Source organism: Castor canadensis, chromosome 4, assembly GCF_047511655.1.
Source record: "Castor canadensis chromosome 4, mCasCan1.hap1v2, whole genome shotgun sequence".
Classification (NCBI taxonomy): Eukaryota; Metazoa; Chordata; class Mammalia; order Rodentia; family Castoridae; genus Castor; species Castor canadensis.
In genome coordinates, this window is record NC_133389.1 from 83499447 (window position 1) to 83521093 (window position 21647).

The window sequence follows — 21647 nt, forward strand, 5'->3', positions numbered from 1 at the left end:
AGGGATGGGTGAGATGGGGTGGAGATCTCTGAAACAGCAGAGACAGACTCAGCCACACAGTCCACCTGTTGGTGGCAGCACATCCTTGTCTTCAGGCACATCTGTTTCCAGCTGGAGAAAAAAGATCAGAGGTGCCAAACTATTGGTGAGGCCAGAGGGCCTTATCTAATCCAGTACTGCAAACACGTAGCAATGAACAATGATGTCAGAGCTAGAAGGAATTTTTTCTTTCTTTTTGATTGAGATGGAGTCTTGCTTTATTGCCCAGGCTGGCCTTGCAACCCTGGATTCAAGTGATCCTCCTGCTGTAGCCTCCAGAGTAGCTGGGACTCCAGGCACATGCCACCTGGCCTGGCTTGAGAGAAATTTCAAGCATCCTCTTATTATTAATTTTAGCCCAACCTTCTGCCTTAGAGATGAGAAAGTCTGGATTAATTTATTCATCTGTTCAATAACCACATCCATTTTTATTTTTTGGCAGCACTGTGGTTTGAACTCAGAGCCTCATGTGTACTAGGCAGGTGCTCTTACCACTTAAGCCACTCTCCCAGCCCTTTTTTGTGATAGGTTTTTTTCCAGATAGAGTCTCTCAAACTGTTTGCCCGGGGCTGATTTCGAACCATGATCCTTCTGATCCCTGCCACCTGAGTAGCTAGGATTATAGGTGTGAACCACTGACTCTCAGCAAACACATCCATTTTTATAATAGTGCAAAGGGAGAGGGGCTAAAGTGACTCCCGAAGGTGGCCTGTGTATGAAGTGATACACCACTAGGTTCCAGAGGCTGTGTGAGTATGGGCTGGATGTGGCCGGTGGAAGGGTAGGTGAGGCTGCTTCCAGCAAGCAGCTTGGCTGACCTAGGCTATTACAGAAGCTGAGTCCCCATTATTTCTGACACATCTAGGAAAACCTGGGGCTTTTGCTAACGACTTTGTCCATCTCCTCCAGTTATTAGTGGACATTGATCTGTAAATAAATGTCAAAATACAGAAGGCATGGGATCCACTTAAAAAGACAGGGTCCCAGTGCTTGTGGGAGGATTTGGAGTCTTATGGCAATATGAACACTCCTCTCCTTACTTGCATTTCCTGTTCTATCTCCTTAACGTTAGGTGACTCATCTTTCCTGTCTCTGGGCTCAGTTTCCCCATGTGTGTAACCCCACAAGAGCTTTGCACAAAGGCATGCTTGATGACTGACTGCTTGGCCCAATGTGTGGGCCCATAGAGCCATTCATACACCAGCCTTAGAGGGACACTTTTCCAATCTCCTCTCTTAAAGGTGGGGAAACTGAGGCACACAGACAAGAAATGTGGATTGTCCCCAAACACCCATAAACAAATGAAGGAGGCAGATGCTTTACCAATACCAGGGGACAAATGTTGTAGCACAGGTGCCAGCAAAAATGCAAGCATTAATGAGAAGCATGGCAAAGTCAGTCCCCCAGACACATGGAGGGATCTGCCAGCACCATGTTCCCCCTCCACTTCAGTGATCCTCAGAGTTCTGCCCCCACACATGTGGGCTCTGCTGGCCTGGAATAGGACACTGGCCCTTCATGGGATCTAGTGGGGCTGAAAGGAGCCACAGGCAGCTGGGTCATTGGACAGGAACAACCTGGCCAGGACACTATGGCCACCAGTGTGAACACCAAATGCCACCACTGCCCTACAACCACTGCAGTTAGGGCTAGACACTAACTCAGCCAGTACAACTTCTGACCCGCCCTGCTTCTGGGTGTCACTCATTACCGACCCATGTTCCTGGCTGAAGTGTCTGACTGAAGGTGGGACATTTATCAGCTGCCTAGGCCAAGGTGAGTAAGGCAGGGCCTTTAATCCCATCATCAGGAGGTAGGCCTGCTCTTCCCCCAAACTTCTTAAGGGCCATTTCTTTTCTTTTCAAGATTTTAATACAATTCTCTGTGTCTGATTCATTTTAGCTCCTTCACTGCCAAACCTGGGGGCAGTGACTGCTTTAGCTTCTCAGTCTTCTCCTTGTCTGTGATGACCAAGGTATAAAGGGATCTGCTGCAGCGAACTTTAAATTTCACATTATCCTTGTTTTTCTTGATCTTGACAGATTTGGCATCCTTCTGCCTGGCCTTGATTTCTTCAATTTTCCGAGGCATGGCGACATGGCACTGCAGGGAGACTCACAGCCCCTTAAGGCCCATTTCTGAAACTTGAGTCCCTCCTCCGTGCATTTTGTACCTTCTTGGCCTCCTGTACCTGTCCTGTGTCCTTTGTCCCACATAAGGGTGTATGTCTTGTTTTGCTTGTTTGTTTTGGCAGCACTGGGAATTGAACTCAGGGCCTCAAGCTTGCTAAGCTCTACCATTCGAAGGAAGCACTCCGCCAGCCTCAATAAGGGATGACTGGGTAGGAATGGTGTGAGTGGGTTTGCCAACGCCCACCAGCGCCCACCAACAAGGCACTGCCCAGTGATTGGCTGTGGAGATATTTTCATAGTTTTCTGGCTGAGTTGTAAATATTAACTTCCTGAATGCAAAATGTTGTGCCAGAGCTTTTCCTTCCTGATGGCAGAATTGGTCTCAAGAGCCTCCATTAGCCTGTGGTGTGATGGCTGTGAGGGTGAAGGGGGAGGGTACAGAGGGAGCTGTCCTCTGACCAAGCCCTCTCTTACATTTGGAGCTGACTGGCCCTGTGGCAGGAAACCACAGTGGCCCAAATAGATCACTCTGAGACAAGCATTCCTTCACTCACATACTATACTAGCCATATCCATCCATCCGTCCATTGTCTGTCCATCCATCCATCCATCTCTTCTTTCATGCAACATTTCTGAGCACCTGCTCATCCATGCTTGGAGAACTCTGAGGTGAGTTTTAGGCAGGGGGTACAGAGATGCAAACAGTGCATCTTATGTGACGATGGAGAAGGTTGATTGCAATAGAGGTTATTTCTTGCAGACCCACTGGGTGCTGGGCCCTTGCTAGGCTTTGCCTGGGCCACAGAAATGCTGAAAAATCCACCACATTGCCCTAGGGAGATCAGGATCTCCTTAGGAGGAAGGACAGTCACGCAGAGAGCCAATATCAGGGAAATGCCTTGGGAGCACTGGAGACAGGGCTTAGTTGTTGCTGGGGGTGGAAGAATATCATATTGTTTTGTCTGCTTAAATCCTATTAACCTGGCTGCAAGCCCCCAGTCGTAAAGATGGATGAGAAACCCACGTCGGAGGGGTTTGGGATAGGCTTGCCCAGGGTAAAGAGCCCTTTGCTCTCTGCCTTCCTGGGTCACTCTGCCAAGTTTGTACCCCAGGAGGCTATGTCCCTCTGCTCCAAGGCAAGATGGAAGCTTGGAGGTCTCCACTGAGGTTGGGAGCCCCAGATGCAATGACAGCACCCACCCCCAGGCACCCTTCTACATGAGGTTTGCTCTCTGCTTGGGAAGGAATTCAGGCATGAATTCCTGCCAGCTTACACCCTCCTCACTGTCCCCTTTTTTCCGCCCTGGGGAAGACTCCCAATCCTTTCTTCTCTGGAGTCCAACTTTCCTAAACCCTGGTGCCCTTTCCTTCCAGGGAAATGCAGCTCTGTGGACTACATGAGCCCAGACTTCTGAGCACAGAGGCTTGATGGGGGCCTGTGTCCCCAGTGCCTTGGCAGCTTTGATTTTGACTGGCCAAGCAACACAGAACAGGCAACTCTGGTTAGCCAAAGTTAACCCAGGGCACCTTCTTGGTAATGGTGTGGCAAGAGGCCTACAGGAATGTAGTGGATGTGGCTCTTGATCCCTCTCCATGCATCTATGTACCCGTCCCCTGGTTTCTGGGTGGTTTGAGCCTCTACCTGTTGCTCTCCCCAGCAGCCTACTTTGTGCAGCTGGTGGCCACCCTACCAGCATGCACAGATGGCTGGGAATCAGGGAAGGTGGAAGCCTCTTGGGGCAGCCCTTAATGACTGCCAGGGCTGGGGCATGAAAGCCAGCTCCTGAGCCTCAATCTGGGCAATTTCTCTTGAACTGAGGTGGGGGCTTTGTGCCAGGCAAAGCCTTTGCTCCCCCCTTGGATGTGATGAATGTGCTGTTTCTCAGCAAAGCTCCACAGCTAAAGAGACCCTGGAGCCCACCCAGTCTTCTTTGTCTCAGTTAGGTAGAACAAATGACAAGCTGGCCCAGCACAGGCCAAGGAGAGTCAGCTCTGTAGGTCACAAGGGAGAAAGATAGAGTGGTCTGAGTTGACCACAAGCTCAGGGAGACCCAAGTGTGGCCCACCTGCCTTATTAAGCAAATGCCATCACGATGTGGGTGTGGGGTGCTGGCAAAGCCTAAGCCTAGAATTAGGGTCATGAAATCCCTCCTACCCCAGCAGGGCCACACGTCCCTGGAGTCATAGGCTCATTGGGAGCTGAGTTAAAGAGAAAAGCTCATAATCTGAATGGGCCCTCCAGGTGACCTGTTGTAGTATGGCGAAGGGGCTGGAAACTAAAGTATGTGATCAGGGTGGCTTGCTCTCTGGTGACTGGGTGAGGCCTCGGCCTTCCTAAAGAGAGTGAGGAAGACTGGTTAGAGCAAGTTGGGAGTGAGCTGAACTTTGGAGGAAGAAAAAAGTTTAGCATATTGAATAAGGGTGGATGGAGTTTCCTTGGCCTGGTATTGCTGTGTGACCATGGGCAAGGCATTTTACCTCTCTGAGCCTCACTTTCCATTGACGTAAGATTCATAGAATTCTGGTGATGATGACATAAGCTAAGCAGTGAAAAGCTCAGCACAGGACCCTCTGCATAGTGTAGGGACAACCTTAGCCACTGAGGGTATGTTTGTGTGTGGAGGTGCTGAGGGAAGTGAACATCCACCTGACCAGCAACTACATGATCAGGAAGCCCAGGCCAAATGGGAAGATGTGCCTGCCCTTCTCTCTCTTCCTGCATCTTAGACTTGGCCACCCCTTCCCAGGGTATCCCTGAGTGTGTCTTGCAGAGAATGCTGTGGCATGCCACCCAGACCCCCTTCTGGCCAAGGCACCTTTTCCCTACTACCTCGCTGCTGGCTACAGATGAGACAATGGCTGTGGCCTCCTGCTGCAGGCTGTGCCTTGCCCCAGCTCACATCCCTCCCTGTCACAACACTTTAGCAGGTGGCATGGAGGCAGAAGCCATTCCACCTACCTCAATTTGAGACAACTCTGAAAGGGTTATCCAGCTTCAGGGGTCCTTGTGGGGCCAGCAGAGACCTCACATCTCTGTTTAACTTCTCCCTCTGCCAAGTCTTGCTTTGATCCTTCCATTACAAGGGGATACTGTAAGCAAAGGTACCGCGACACCCTTTTGCCTGTTCTTCAAGTCTGCCTGTTGGTTGGTTTGCTTCCTCCAATAAGAGGGTGATCTCCTTGAGGACAGGGGCCATGTATTCTTATTGATGTTCCCGTGATGTGGCACAAAATGACCCACTGAGTCAGGGCTAGTCGAGGGGAGAAAGCACTTGGCTGTGAGGAGCTGCTTCCGGTGGAGGTGGCTTGTTAGCTGAGTCTAGTGCTTGCCCACTCTGTCCTTACTTGACTGGTTGGCTAAGCACCGAATGCTCTGCTTGGGGGAGGATCTCCAGGACTGTGACCCACCAGGGAGCGCAGGCCCCCAGAGTGGGTGGCAATGACGAGTTCCCAGTTCCCTACAAGGGGCGCCTCCTGAGCTTCAGCAAAGGTGAAAATCACAGGGAAGGCCATATGGGCAGCCGAGCCCATCAGTATGACATCTGGCTGAGCCACAGGAGGTGGCACTGAACCTGGAGTTTGCCCTGGGTGGGTAGGAAGATCAGACGTTGTGATCCACACCACACTTCTGCTGGAGGCAGTGTGGTGAAGGTTGGTAATGCCTTTGCAAACGCACTTTTGGAGCTGAGGTTTGGGGGCCTGGACACACAGATGTGACAGGTGTAAGGGTAGTTGCAGGAGTTGAGACCTCAGGCAGCCAGCTGGATAATGTGGAGGGAGAAGAGAGGAGGAGATGAAGGCCAGCCAGGAAGTGACAGGGCAGGAGACAGGAAGGGGCTCATTGGGGTCATATGGTGCTTGGAAGTCAAGCAGGTGAAGCCACTAGAAACTTTGGACTAGCTTTTTGGGAGGCCCATGGTGGCCTTGGGGACTGGCTAGGACATCAATAGAGAGCACAGGTTTTAGGATCTGAGCTGGGCTTAGGTTGTAGCTCTTTCACTTGTTGCCTGTGTGGCCTTGGGGCAATCGTTTAATGTCTCTGGTGTTTGTAGTTGTTGAAAGGACTGGAGGACATAATAGTTGTAAGAGTGCTTGGCACAGTGCCATCTACCTTGCTGTGGGGAGTTAGTGTAAGGTGGGCTCTATTTCACCTGGGCTCTCAGCAGGGGTGGGTGGGGTGGGCAGAGGGGAAGATTCACCGACGCAAGGACAGGTGCACCACTGAAGACAGAGAGGAGTATGGATGCTTCCTGGGCCCTCCAGGCTCAGAGTTGCGGAGTCCCTTGTAAGGCAGTGGTATGAACCATTTCCCAGCATCGTGGATCTCCTCATGGCTGTAAAATATGGGATGACACTAAATGTAATCATTAAGTAAATGGGATAAAGAAATAATTGGAAAATGGATCCCTGTCCGGAAGGAACGGAATTGTTCCCAGGGCTATTGTCCCTGCCCTGCTCTCTGAGTAATCTGCCAGAACCAGGCAAAGAAGGACGTCAGGATTAGGGCTGATGAGAAACTCCACCTTGAAAAGAACCGGAAATTACCCACTGCTGTAACAAGAGCCTTTGTCTCCTGAATAGAAGGAAAAAGGCCCTGAGTGTTCCCTGGGGCTGGGGAGGGAGAGCGGAGGCGGAGGGAAGGGAGGACAGTCACAGCCAGTCTGAATGTTATACCAGAGCCCCAGTGCCTTCCCTAGTGGGAAGGAGTGACCAGGGGTCATCAGACACTGCTGGGGGCTGGGGTGACAGGGTGCCCCCAGGCTGCGGAGGCTGGAGGAAGTAGTCACATGTGAAGAACAGAGGCTCTAGACTGCAGGTGCTTCCATCATTTCCTGGCTTCTGAACCTTAAGTCCTCACATTCCACCCTCTGCACACCCCCAAACGACAGCTCCTCCATGGGCCCAGGTGGGCAGAAAGTTAGTGTAATTATCCAGGACCAGACCTGGGAGAAAGAGCCAGTGTTCTGGAGGAGAAAGTGTTGTGGGAGGTTGCTAGCTGAGATTCGGGACCCTTGAGGCAACTAGCAGGAAGCAATGTTTTATTGTGCCAGCACAGACTCAGCGGACTCAGGTGCAAAGGCTGAGCCCCTGTGAACAAAGGGGTCTCACCTTATATAACCTTGCAAGCAGGTTACAGAAGCAAAAAAGCAAGGTCTAATCCATATACGGTTACATTTAATTTTATTGGCTACCCTAGTGCTACTTGACTTTCCCCTCCCTGGTGCTACATGGCCTTCCTCATGTTCAGATTTCTTAGGTTTTATCTCTCTGCTATGCCATCACTACCTCCCTGCTACTTTCTCAGGACTCAGGCCTAGTCTGTTTTTTTCTGATCCTCCTCCCTGCTACATCATTCCCCCTTTGATGCTCGGACCCACCTAGGGTCAAAGAGCATCATCTTAATTTAGGGGTTTGTATTTTTATAACATCATTACATGTAAGGCCTTTTGTCATCCTTTTCCCAAGCCCAATGGTCTCCTATGTTGGTCCCCACCCCACCACAAACATAGCATGAAGTGACATTTAGAGTCTGTGCTATAGACTCAGCCAGTGAGAGGAGCATGTTTTTAGCTTTGGCAGAGATGGAAAATTCATTTTTCATCTCCTTATAAAAGGAATGAAAAATGGTATGAGGAACTCTCATGGGTAACGGTTACTAATTTGAGGTATATGAGACTTTTAGGGTCAAGACCCTTTTTATCTATTTTTATACTAATTACTTTTTCCCGTGTTTAATCAAATGACTTAAGTACAGTGAAATTTACAGGGTTTCAGGTGCCACGGGTGCAGTTAGGGGCAGCTTTCCCCTTGTGGAGGAGCGCTGCGTAGTTAGCCCTCTGTTAAACCAGATCAGTAACCATAAATAGTAACTATGCATCCTGCCCAAAAGAGATAGAAGAGAGCAAATAAAAACCTTTCACCGTGAGATAAATCAGCAGGGGTGGTTTCTGCCAAGCCTATGGCGAAGACTAAGGTGAGAACTACAGCAGCATATACAGACAAGAGGTGACAATGCATTACAGTGAGATAACTGGGGTGGCAATCAACCCGTTTGTCCCGTTGGAGAGTTGACTCCTCAAGCTTCTGTTGTGCTAGACTAGTCAGCTTCCAGTGGCGACTAGCTCAGGGCTGTCGTCCCTTTGTTCTTGGTCCCCTGTTGTTTCCTGGGAAGCAGAGTCCTGCTGAGGGAGGTTGCTCAGGTTCCGGAGGGTGATCCAGCATGGTGAAGCTGGATCAGGGATGCACTCCCAGGCAAGAGAAGCTGGCTTGACTCAACTGTGGTGGATTCAAGGAGCAATCACTGCTACTTTAACTATGGTGGGAGTAGACAAGATAACAACAAAAGGGCCCCTCCAATGGGCTTTTAATGATTGGACATTTTAGTTTTTTTTTTTTGTTTTAGTAGAATTACCTTGACAACAATATACAGTTAGTATATATGTTCAGGAAAACTCATTGTTTAAAAAAGTTAAAACCACCATCTTTAAGTATTAAAAGACATGTTTAGAGCCAGTAAAAATAGTTATTTTGTCTGTATTTTAGTAGAAGACCCTGTCTAAAAATATGAGTTTGTGCCTGGAAGGTCTTTAATGCCAGATAGCCACACATGCATAAGAACCATTTCTTTAATCCTCTTGGCCTTGGTTATTTTTGAGAGGTCTGGCACCAGTGACTCCATTTGAACTTTGATGGCTTTCCTCCCTTGTCTCCAATCTGTCCCTGAGCAGTCTCTTCTGCAGATCTGTCTTCCATCCAAGTACTAACCAGGCCTGACCATGCTTAGCTTTCAAGACCAGACGAGATTGGATGCGTTCAGGGTAGAACGAAGATCTTTCTTGATTGGTCATCGTCAGGATTTCCTTTTTCCTGGATTTTGTTTGGTTGGTTGGTCTTGGTACCACGTTGGGAGGGAATAACGAGCAGATCAGGTGGAAGTCAGTGCCAACTAGACCCTTTTGGCCAAATTTAAGCAACAAAGAGGCTTAGAAGGAGTGGCTCCTAGGCAGAAGGCTTCTAGACAAGGACAATATAAAACAAAATCTAACAAAAGCAGATGTCTATAAAGCTAACCTGGATGACACATAAGTAGTTATTAGAGTCATTTTATATGGACTTGATTATAAATGTCCCAGAAGGATCAGAACTGTAATGACAAAAACTTAAGAGTCATGCTTAAAATTCTGGTGGACAACTTAGCAACTAACAGAAGAGTATATCAGTACCACTAACTTTTTGTCACCGTATATCTAAGTTTTGTATTTTAGAAAGCTAGATATACTTGAAAAACATAAATATATTTAATATACAGGAACCAGCAAGAGCATCACAGCTCTATAGAGGTTATATATGCATATTAGTTTACTTGTTTTTGAAGTAAAACCTTAGATTTTTTTCATTATTTGGAGGGGAACAGTGTCAGTGACCCCAAATAGCCCAGTCACAGACCATATAGTGTACCAACTGTACCAACCCAAGACAACAGTTGTTTAACCATGAGGTCATCCAGAAAGTTTTATATAAACTGTTACAAAATAAGAGGCATGGAAGAGGCAGAGAGATGGCTCAAACACCAGTACAGGGTTTATTGTTTAGGCAGGAGCCCCATGGAGGGAGACCCCAGTGAGAGAGCTAGAGCCCATTGCCATACACAGGCTTGGGCTAGATATAGGGGGCTAGTGGAAAACTACCAGGAGGGTCACTAAGGGATATTGTTGCTGGGCAACCAAGAAAGAAAAGTTGTAGTTAGGTCACTGTCTGCCCAACTGTCCTTGGCATCTATCCAGGGAGATAAAGGTAGGCCATCTGCAAGGGGTAGGAGCTCTAGTCCTAATATGGCTGTCTTCATTGTTAACCCCTACATAAACCAAGTCTTAAATGAACATGACTCAGTTACCATAGTAGTTAAAACACCAACAAAAATCACCAGAGAACACAGGTAAATATTTATGGGAACTAAGTATGGAGTTAGGAAACACAGTGGACAAGAACCATGGCTCAGATGTTGATAAGGGATCACATCCCAGATTGTTGACATTAACACATGGCTCATGACATACAGCAGGATCCCACCAACCTGTAGTCAATGGAGCCCCCCCTAAAATAACAGGCCCAATCTGGACATCCCAGGGCAAAAATTCCCTACATCCAACATGTGGAAGGAGTAGGACTAACATCTCCATTCTGTTGAGTCCAATAGAAACTGGAGGTCTTGACTTCTAATGTAGTGCTCCTTTTTGAGGTTTTTTTTTTTAATCCCATCTGGAGGGTGCATTTTGGCTTTACATAAGTAAATTTGTACCCTTATATCAGTGCAGCAGTATTCCTTGTGCTCAGCTGCCTCTTGTTTCTCTGTGTTTTAATAAACTCTTGTTGTCTTGACAAATTTGTGGATTAACCTGTTGTACCAAAAATTCCTGACAGTTATTTTGAGAAAACAAAAACCATTTTAAGACAAGATTTTTGTAAATGTTATCAAGAACAATACAATATTTTAAAGATAGCCTTGTTACTATGGGCTTAGAGAATTAAGTTTTTAGTTTAGTTTAACATCAGTACATTAAATTTTGACCTTATAAAACCTTTAATGTAACTCTTAGATTTTAGTTAACTTAATCACTTATATAAGTATCTATAAGCTCCATCTTTTTATGACAACTTACTCAGTACCTTTATGACAACTTATTTTGTATCCCCTGGGGGAGCTTGTCTTTATCCTTTTTAGAGTACTTTTTTATCCTTTTATTTTAAAAAATTGTATCTTTAATATCATGTTACTTGTTGAAATTAATTTATAAACCCTTTAAACTTAGAACCGTATATTTGTATGGGAAAAAAACCAGAAAGAAAGCAACCTTAAAATTATTATTTTTTTTTTTATAAAGACAATTTATAGAAAGCCCACTTGTTATTAGACCCCTGTATTATAAGAGAGAATTAAATTCCAGATTGTAATTATGGCATATGAAACATGCAAAAGTCATTTCTTTACCCAAATTCCAAGATTTTTGCTGCAGGCTGCAGCCCCCCCTTTTCTTCTTCTTCTTTTTTTCCCCCCTCTGGTCTAAGCCAGAGGGTTAACCCCTGAATGTCTGCATCTTAGTGAGACCTGATTAAAATAAGTTTGATAATCTGTTTCTTAAAAGTAGCAGTAAAACAGAGTAACAATTTTTACATTGACTCTATAAGAATCATTCTCAAGATGTTTACATATTTATGTATAAAAAGCCCAAGCAGTTTATAACAGAGATCTTTAAAATAAATGCCCTGTTTTTTTGTTACTTTGAGTATCATATTAACCTTATAGCAGCATTTTAGGAACCATTTTGAAGAAGTTTACATACACATACACACTGAGCACACCATGAGATGGATGCATAATCTGACCAGCCATTAGCAAGGGACACATAAGCATCTCATGACTGTCTCAATAACAGACCAAGCTTACTGCACCAACCTTTTGAAACAGTTATTATTATTATTTTTTTAACCAACAACAGTCAAAGTTGCTCCTTTTCTTTTTCACCCTTTTAGGTAGGTTCTCTCTGTTTATGCTCCCTAGAAGTAAAGATGCCAGCAAATTCAGTATTTCTGGCATACTTTAATAATCCTAAATTGTTTTCTATTTACTTTTTATTTTTAAGACATAAAAACTCAATTGAAGGAGTGTATTAAACCTTTAATCCTTTTCTGTCTCTAAACATTTTATGACATTTTATTTTTTCTTTCTCTTTTTTCTCTTCTCTCTCTCTCCTTTCTCTCTCCTCTCTCTCTCCTCTCTGTCCCTCTTTCTCTCTCCCTCTCCTCACTTCATCCATAAAGACCTTATCCCAATTTTTTTCCATTATTCCACTTTTCTCTCTCTACATTCACAACCCTTCTGAAACATTCCTTTTCTTTCAAGTCAGACGAGATCTTATGTATCAGTGTAAGTCCATCCTTCATGTGTTAATTTTTGTAAGAGCTCAGTACTGAGCCTCAGTCCTCCTTCAGGATGCCCATTTTGGGTGTGCAAGCTGGGGCACCAAAGCTACCCATCAAGACTCTGATTTTTCCTTAGTTCACCCAATAAATTGCTAAACAACAGAGTCTGGTTTTTGAAGACTAATTTTAGCCTCTTGGCTTTTCCCATTCTCCTAGGTGTTAGGGTTTTTTACAATTACTCTGTAAACTTCATTAATCACAGTTTTATCTAGTGTCCCTTCCAGGGACCATCCTACACCAAAAGCAGGCCAATCTACTTCACAAAGGACCTTTAGCTTGTTAGGAGTTAACTTAACTCCATAGTCTCCATTAAATCCCTTTTAAAGTTATTAACCATACACTCCAAGGGAGTGTTTTTACTCTGATTTCCACCCATCTCCTCCCGTTACTAGATGGGTAAACAGACATAGAGCAGGAGGGAATTCCTCACTCACTTTGCAGTCTGCATCTCAGCTTGCATTTTCATATACTCTCATATAGCACCATACTTCCATACTGCTCCCTGAACCTGAGAGACACGGTTTCACCCCACAAAAAGGTGGTTACTAGGGTGTCCCATTGGGTGGTGATCAAGCTCCCCTTCTGTCTCCTGGGGCAGGCCTGCATTTGAACCTGGGTTCTTACCAGTCTGATGAACAGTGCTCATCTCCCCTCACTGGTTCCTGCACCTCAGTGGGTTCCATTGTGCATCCGAGGCCTTCACCCTGACTCACTGGGAGGAGGAGTGTCCCTCCAGATCAAGCTGCCCATTGGTGCCTGGTGAGATCTCCTCCTGATGGTTGGAGGGATGCACCCCAGTGACAAGGGAGGTGATAACTCACCATCTCCACAATCCTGGACGAGTCCCCAAGAAATGTTGTGGGAGGTTGCCAGCTGAGATACGGGACTCTTGAGGCAATTAGCAGGAAGCAATGTTTTATTGTGCCAGCATAGACTCACCGGACTCATGTCCAAAGGCTGAGCCCTGCGAACAAAGGGGTCTCACCTTATATACCCTTGCAAGCAGGTTACAGAAACAAAAAGCAAGGTCTAATCCATATATGTCTATATTTAATTTTATTGGCTACTTTATCCTAGTGCTACATGACTTTCCCCTCCCTGGTGCTATATGACCTTCCTCATGTTCAGATTTCTCAGGTTTTATTTCTCTGCTATGCCATCCCTATCTCCCCGCTACTTTCTCAGGACTCAGGCCTAGTCTGTTTTCTTCTGATCCTCCTCTCTGCTACAGAAGAACTGGCGTTCTGGATAGGGACCACCCCTTCTTATTACAGAATGCTTTAGGCCCCACACCCAAACTCCTGGTTGCTTAGGTTAGGTCCAGCCACTTACCCAACATGACAAATTAAAAAAAAAAGGAGTCTTATTACACAGCTTGGGCAGCCATGGGAAGAGGAAAGATAGCATTTAAACCATCTTCCCCAAGAGAAATTTGCTTTAAGGTATAAATATGAGGAAGAACTGGAGGCTGGAGGAGAGGTATGCATAATTATTAAAGTCCCAGTTGTGGGTGTTAGAGATGGTCAAGATGGCACGGGGTGGCAGCCACAGGTGGTCAGGCAGTTCATTGTCTCAGGATTCATAAGGTGGAGCCTTGTTGCCACAGGAATCATAGCTGCCTGTCAGGGGGGTCTTTGTCTCTTGTCCTGTCTTTCTTGGACTCCAAGATGGCTGGAAAGTAAATGCAAAGGGAATGGCTCAGAGCAAATAGGTACAAAATGGAGATGGAGATGCCAAATTTTCTCCTGTTTTTAGTTAATTCATGGGCCCAAGCAAATAGCCAGTGCTTTTTAGCAAAAGCACCTGTTACAATCACTCCCAGAAGAATAAGCAGCCAGGTGGCCAGCTGATGCACTGTTTTTCACACACAGTTGAATGAAATTAAAAATTCAATTCCTTGGTTAGGGTATATATACACTTCAAGTGCTCAACAGTCACCTATGGCTAGTGGTAGGTATAACACATCCACTAGGGCCAATATTTCTATTGGAACTTATTCTAGTCCACAAAAATAAAAAGAAAAAAATCTATCTATCTATCAATCATCTATCTATAATATATAAAATGGAAGAAGGAAGAGGGAAGAAACAAAGGTGAAAGTAAATTTGACATTAAAAGAGATAGACTTGATTAATAAACCCAAGGCCTAGCTGGGTGCTGGTGGCTCACACTTGTAATCTTAGCTACTCAGGAGGCAGAGCTCAGAAGGATCACTTCAAAGCCATCCTGGGCAAATAGTTCATGAGACCCTGTATCAAAGATACCACCACAAAAAAAGGCTGGCAGAGTGGTTCAAGTGCCTGCCTAGAGTACCTGAGTTCAAACTCAAGGGTTGCCAAAAAATAAAAAATAAAAACAAGTCAATTCAAAGCCTAGATCCTTAAAAAGACCTCCACTAGCAAATCCTATCAATAAAACAAGAAGCAAGGTACAATAAACCAAAGGAGTGGAAAAGGAGACATAGCCATAAATATGGAATATTTCTGAATTATATGAATAACTTTATGCCAATAACTTTAAAACCTAGATAAAATACTTTTGACAATAATGAAAAATGCCAAAAAAGTACAAACAGCAATAACAATGAGGTGAGTAGAGATTAAATTCAGATTGAGGTAGGCTAGAAGTAGGAAAAATTTAAGAGGCTCATGTAGGTTGCCTGGGGATGGCCCAGACCACCCTCATCTGGCCAGGAACCACCCATGCCCCTCCCAATCATTGATTATTGGCTGGGAATCTCCTCCTTCTTCCCTTCTGATAGGCTAGCATAGGTTTTAAAAGCACCTGAAAGGGAGAAACATGCGCTCAGCTTCTAGCTTCTATCTGGGCCCGGCCATGCTTTCCTTTGTATTTCCCTTTCCTAACTTTTATTTTATTTTATTTTATTTATTTATTTTTTTGGAGGAGTTTCCGGCATAAGCCAGAAAACCTGCTGGACAAATTCTAAAAGAGCTGTGACACTTTCCTAACTTTTAATAAACTCCATTTACACCCACATGTCCTACCATGGATTCTTTCTGGTGGGATAAAAAGAGTTTGGAATTCTTCTGATCATAGACTGCAACAGCACCATTAACAAAATCTACCCTAAAAAAAGGGACAAGTTGAGCACATTTATGGATAGCCTCTGTTAAATTTTCAAGGATGAGTTAATGTTCATCTTATGCAAACAGTTCCCCGAAGGTACAGAGCATACTGTGTTTTACATTCAGGGCCTACATCTTGATCTGCACTCCCAGCCCTGTTTTGTGTTGGGTGTTTTCAAGATAGGGTCCCATGAACTATTTGTACAGCTGGCTTCGAACCACAATCCTCCTGATCTCTGCTTTCTGAGTAGCTAGGATTACAGGTGTGAGCCACTGGCACCTGGCTGTCAGAAAAATTTTTGATGCAACTTGGGAAACTGGTTTTAAAATTAACCTGGAAAGCTAAATGGGTGAGAACTGTCAATATATTGTGAAAACAAAGAATAGTGAGGGAAACTAAACATGTCAGGTCTGAGACATGTGAAGCCAGACATGTAAATAGTATAGGATTGAACAGGTTTAGGTAAAGAGAGAAAGGGAAAACAGTAGAGACCCCATCCATACAAGAGAACTTGTTACCTGAATCACATGAATCTGACACATGAATCTTTGGGATAGACTAATAAATGATGTTGAGATAATTAGCTAGCCATGGGGAAAATTTTTAATTGGATTTTTACTTCATATTGCGAACAAAAATAAATTCCTCACAGAATGAAGATCCAATTACAAAACAAAAACATTAAAAAGTATCAGGAGATAATATTGGAAGCTTTATTGTCTGGGCATAGAAGACTGAAATAAGATACCACACAAAGCATACAGGAAAAACTGATAGCAGAATCAATGATACTTAAAACAATTTTTTTGAGACAGTCTCTCACTGTGTAGCCCAGGTTGGCCTCAAATTTGCAATCCTCCTGCCTCAGTATCCAGAGAGCTGGGACTACAGACATGAACCACTATACCTAGCTTCAAAATGAACAACTAATATACACACAGACAAACAGACACACATGCACACAAAGTAAGAGGACATGTAAAGGAATGGAAGAGTATATTAGTTAACAGATATATCACAGGCTTAAGGTACAGAATATATGAAAAAACCAAGAAGAAAAAGGTAAAGGTGAATCCCAACAGGAAAACAGGCAGAACAATTCATGAAATAGAAAGTCTAAATGGGGCCTGCCAAGCAAGCGTGAGGCCCTGAGTTCAAGCCCTACTACTGCTAAGAGAGAGAGAGAGAGAGAGAGAGGGAGAGAGAGAGAGAGAGAGAGAGAGAGAGAGAGAGAGAGAAAAACCAAACCAAACAAGCAAAAAACCTAGAAGAAAGAATTAACTGGGTGCTGGTGGCTCACGCCTGTAATCCCAGTTACTCAGGAGGCAGCGATCAGGAGGATTGCAGTTTAAAGCCAGCCAGGGCAAATAGTTTGTGAGTTCCTATCCTGAAAAAAAAAAAATCATAAAAAAGGGCTGGTGGAATGGCTCAAGGTGTAGGCTCTGAGTTCAAACCCCAGTACTTCTACCACCACCACCCAAAAAAAAAAAAAAAAAAAAAGAAAGTCCAAATGGCCAATAATCACAGCAAAAGATGACTAAACTCATTATGAAGAGAGTCCACTGTCCACTGTAATAATAGGGAAAATTGAATTTGAACAATACAGAGTGTTGTCAAGAGAGGGTACAAAGAAATGGGTTGTTTTGTTCACTGATTCACGGAACATAATTGTACAGGGAAACACAGAGGATGATTTTGCACCTGAAAAGTCTCATCCTCCATGAACATTTCATTGTTAGACAATGAAATGGTACCCTGCATAGGAAAAATGAAATGACATCTGGTACCCTGCACAGGAAAAAGCATGGGTGCTGACTGCACATCCTTTATACAGGAAGAAAATCAAAGTAGCCTGAGTGCTTGTCAGGAAGCGAGCACATGCAGCTGGGGGAATGGCTCAGTGCTTAGCATGCATGAGGCCCTCGCTTCTGTTCCTAGTATCACCACCACTGACAGAAAACGTGCACCAAAGAGAGAGAATAGATCAGATCAATGGGAGCCATCACAGATAGAATGTATGTATTGCTCAGGAATGAAAAGCAATGAACTCCATTAGCAGCTCTCAAACTGATTGGTCTCAGGACCCTTTGCCCTTTTAAAAATTACTGGGAATGCCTACAGATGCCACTAGAAGACTCTTAGATCTGTTACCCACTTTGCCAGATATCCATCTGATTAATATCCAGAATATATAAAGAACTCGAAAAGTTAAACACCAAAATCACAAATAATCCAATTGATGAATGGAAAATGAACAGAACAGACTCTTTTTCAAATGATGAAGTCCTAATGGCCAATTAATATGTGAAAAATGTTCTACAGCCTTAGCCATCAGGAAAATCCAACTCAAAACTGCATTAAGATTCCGTCTCCCTGGGCTGGTGGAGTGGCTTGAGTGCCTGCCTAGCAAGTGTGAGGACCTGAGTTCAAATCTCAGTGCTGCCAAAACAAAGGTGATTTTATCTTCTCACCTTAGTCAAAATGGCTGTCATCAAGAAAACAAACAACAGCAAATGCTGTGGGGTTTGGGGGAAGGAACTCTTATTCACTGTTGGTGAGAATGCAAATTAGTCCAGCCATTATGGAAATCAGTATGGAGGTTCCTTGAAAAATTAAAAATGTAACTCTCATATGATCCAGCCATACTGCTGCTGGGAATATACCTAAAGGAATATTAAGTCTGCTTACTGTAGAGATAGCTCTCTGTATATCCATGTTTTCCTGCACTATTCACAACAGCCAAATTATGAACTTAAGCTTATGTGCCCATCAATGGATGAATGGCTAAAGAAAATCCTCAGCCATTAAGAAGAATGAAATTATGCCATTTGCTGGAGAGTGGATGGAACTGGAGGTCACCGTGTTAAGTGAAATAAGCCAGACTCAGAAAGACAAGGGTCACGTGTTTTCTCTCATTTGTGGAAGATAGGGGGAACCAAAACAAATCAAAACAACACCATCAAGGTTAAGAAGCCAGAAGGGAGACAAATAGGGATGTAGAAGGGGGAGGGAAAAGAGGAAGGGAGAAGAAAGGGGAATAGGGAGAGTGAACATGATCACAGCACATTATATGCACATAGGTAGTGTCATGATGAAACAAAGCCCATGTTCCACTTAATAGATGCCAGTAAAATAACAAAAAATGTTAAAAAAAACTATTGGGAATTCAGAAAAGCTTTTATCAATTTAACACTGTAAATTGATTTAAGGAGAGTGGGAGGTACAAATGAGAATGATAGAGGGGATGAATTCAACTATGACATATGTAAGAACTTTGGTAAATGTCACAATGTACCACCCCCAGCACAACAACAGCAGCAGCAACAACAACAATAATAAAAAGAAATTAAGATGGAGAAAAATTTTAAATACTTAGTTATTGTCTGATGTCCTAGATGCTCAGGAGGCTGCAGCAGAAGAATCATGAGTTTGAGGTCAGCCTGAACTACTTAAGGAGAAGCTGTCTTAGTTTTAAAAATTATGTATTAATTCATTAAAAATAAACCTAGCCAGTAAGGTGGCATATACCTGCAATCCCAGCACTCAGGAGGCTGAGGCAGGAGTATTGAGATTTTGAGGCCAACTTTACTATATAGTAAGATAGTGTCTTAAACAAATAAATAAACAAACAGCAAGAAACCAACCTATTACCGATCAACATAGTAGTTATAATACATAAAAAATATTTTAGTGAAAAATAGCTGTAAGGGCTGGCAAAGTGGCTCAAGTGGTAGAGCACCTGCCTAGTAAGGCCAAGGTCCTGAGTTCAAACTATGGCACTGTCCTCCCCCAAAAAACCTCAAAACACAGAAATTCAGCTAGAAAGTGGTATTGTTTTAATTTTTTCTCTTACCTGCTTCTGCATTCAGCCCACCGCTCTTTCACATGTCAGTGGAAAACACTGTAGACTTGCCAGAGAGGAAGAGTAAAAAGGCCAAATAACGTTGTTATGTGTTTATGGAAATGGTTTTGACCTCAGGTACCCCAGAGTGAGTGTCAGGGACCGAGTTCCATACCACACTTTGAGGACCACTCAAGAAGAGGCACATTGCTCAACACAAGAGTTATTTTAAACAATATTCTTAATTTAGTGTCTTAGCTTGAATTCCACAAAAATCTGAGCTAAGGGATTGCATTCAGGAAATTTATTTTAGGAAGGGATTCCAGGGATCAGGGGTAGGACATGGAGAAGAACGAAACATGGAAACAGAGAAAGCCAGTTATTGCTGTGGGCAATTGGGTCTCAATTTAATTGAGGATCTCCAAAGAAATTACGCAGAGTTTGCTCTAGACTTATGTGCCTGGGACCAGGGCTGTGGAATGCTTACCCACTGGCTCCCATCTCCAAGAGGGCAAGAATTGCTCCAGGAAAGTTACCTCCCTGTCACTTCTAGATCTGCCAGTGCACCAGGAGGCCTAGGGCAGAAAGGAAAACACACCTGGTGCTGTGAGGGGGAGCTGTCAGGGAAGAGCTGGTTGCCACGGCAACTGCTATGTACAAAGGAGCCAAGAGAATATGCGAGAGGGGCTGAAAGATGCCCAACACATTAAGGGGAAAGCCAAGTTACAGAATAATCTATACAGTAAGACATCATTTCTGTGCAAAACAAGCCCACCAAAATAATAGTATATGTTTTCTGAGCATACATATACATCTAGCTATACACTGCATAGCGATGTTTGGTTGAGGGACAAATATAGGATAGTGGTCCCTTAAGATTATATCACTTAGTGACATTGTAGCTGTCTTAGTTTGTGTAAGCATAATCTATGATGTTCACCAAATGACAAAACAGCCTAACACAGCATTTGTATCACTATTGTTAAACACTGCACGAATGCAAACATGGTCACATTTATATTTATATCGTTTCTGTCTGTGTCTATGTTTATGCATTTACAAATGCATTAAATTCATACACACATGTAAATATACTTAAAAGTATTGGATTTATAGACACCAAATTGCAAGGGAAGGGGTCTGGATTGGGGGTATGGGTCATTTAAGAGAACATTAGCTTTTTCTGTAATTTCCTACTCTCTCTTTCTCCCCTCATCTCACCTCAGTAAAAACTGAGGATTAGAAACTTAAAAAGAGCTGGGCACTGGTGGCTCATGCTACTCAGGAGGCAGAGATCAGGAGGGTTGCATTTTGAAACCAGCCCAGGCAAATAGTTCCCAAGACCCTATCTCAAAAAATACCTAGCACAAAACAGAGCTGGTAGAGTGGCTCAAGTGGTAGAGCCCCTGCCTAGCAAGCGTGAGGCCCTGAGTTCAAACCCCAGTGCCAAAAAAAAAAGGAAAAGAAAAGAGCCTCACTGAAGTTACTTCATAGAGTTTGTCTGTTCATCCCTTTCTTCATGGGGGACAAGACAGTGTCTTAGACCTGTGACAAACAAAGGTGCCTAAAGAGAATGCCTTGTTGAGTTTGGGGCACCTACAGATTTTGGTTTATTCATATTGCTATAATGAAATACTGGAGACTGGGGAAATTATAAATAACAGATTTTTTTTTTTTTTTTTTTTTGGCCTCACAGTTCTGGAGGTTGGGCAGTCCCAGATCAAGGAATCAGCAGGTCTGGTCTGGTGAGGGCTGCTTGCTGCTTCTGAGGTGTGTCTTATTGCTACATCCTTCAAAGGAGATGCATGCTGCACCCTCCACGGCAGAAGGCACAGGAGAAAGCCTGCTTCCACCAGCCCTTTCATTCGGCACTAATCCATTCACAAGAGCAGAGCCTTCATGACCTCATTCCACCTCTCACACTTTGGGATTGAGGATTGAGTTTCAACATGAATTTTGAAGGAGTCACATTCAAACCATAGCACTATAAGAGGGACAGACTGACATCTATCCTTAGCTGAATGCTTGTCCCCAGATGCCTGGTCAATGAAAACATTGGAGGATGGTGTGATAAGGGTCCCAGAGAGTTTGCAATTAAAGCTGGGTAGAAGCCAGGTGCTGGTGGTTCACACCTGTAATCCTAGCTACTCAGGAGGCGGAGATCAGGAGGATCGCAGTTCAAAGCCAGTTCTGGGCAAATAGTTCATGAGACCCTATCTTGAAAACACCCAACACAAAAAAGGGTTGGTGGAGTGGCTTAAGTACTAGAGCACCTGCCTAGCAAGTGTGAGGCTCTGAGATCAAGCCTCAGTACTACAAAAAAAAAAAAAAAAAAAAAAGCTGGACAGAGATGAGCTTTGCCTCCTCTGGAGAGGAGGGAGGGTGTGAAATAGTAAGAAACAATGCTCTCTGCCCCCCAGTCCCTGGCACAGAGCTCCAAAACCCCTTGTATTTCCTGAGTGGTGGGGTGCCAGGAGAATCTTTTTTTCCAATATTTGGTCTTGACCTGGCTGATACACAGAGCTCCTAAATGCCCTGAACCTTCCTGCATGCTTGAAGCACTTTTT

The 21647-nt window shown here is 44.2% G+C and overlaps 1 non-coding gene and 1 pseudogene across 1 annotated transcript; both read right to left on the minus strand.

Moving 5' to 3' along the window:
- Positions 1-1923: 1923 nt before the first annotated feature.
- LOC109699419 (large ribosomal subunit protein eL38 pseudogene) lies at positions 1924-2130 on the minus strand (annotated as a pseudogene).
- A 12922-nt stretch (positions 2131-15052) lies between these two features.
- On the minus strand, positions 15053-15115 carry LOC141422883 (U7 small nuclear RNA). Its single transcript, XR_012447586.1, has one exon. It is a non-coding gene; the product is annotated as a U7 small nuclear RNA (small nuclear RNA).
- Positions 15116-21647: the final 6532 nt, after the last annotated feature.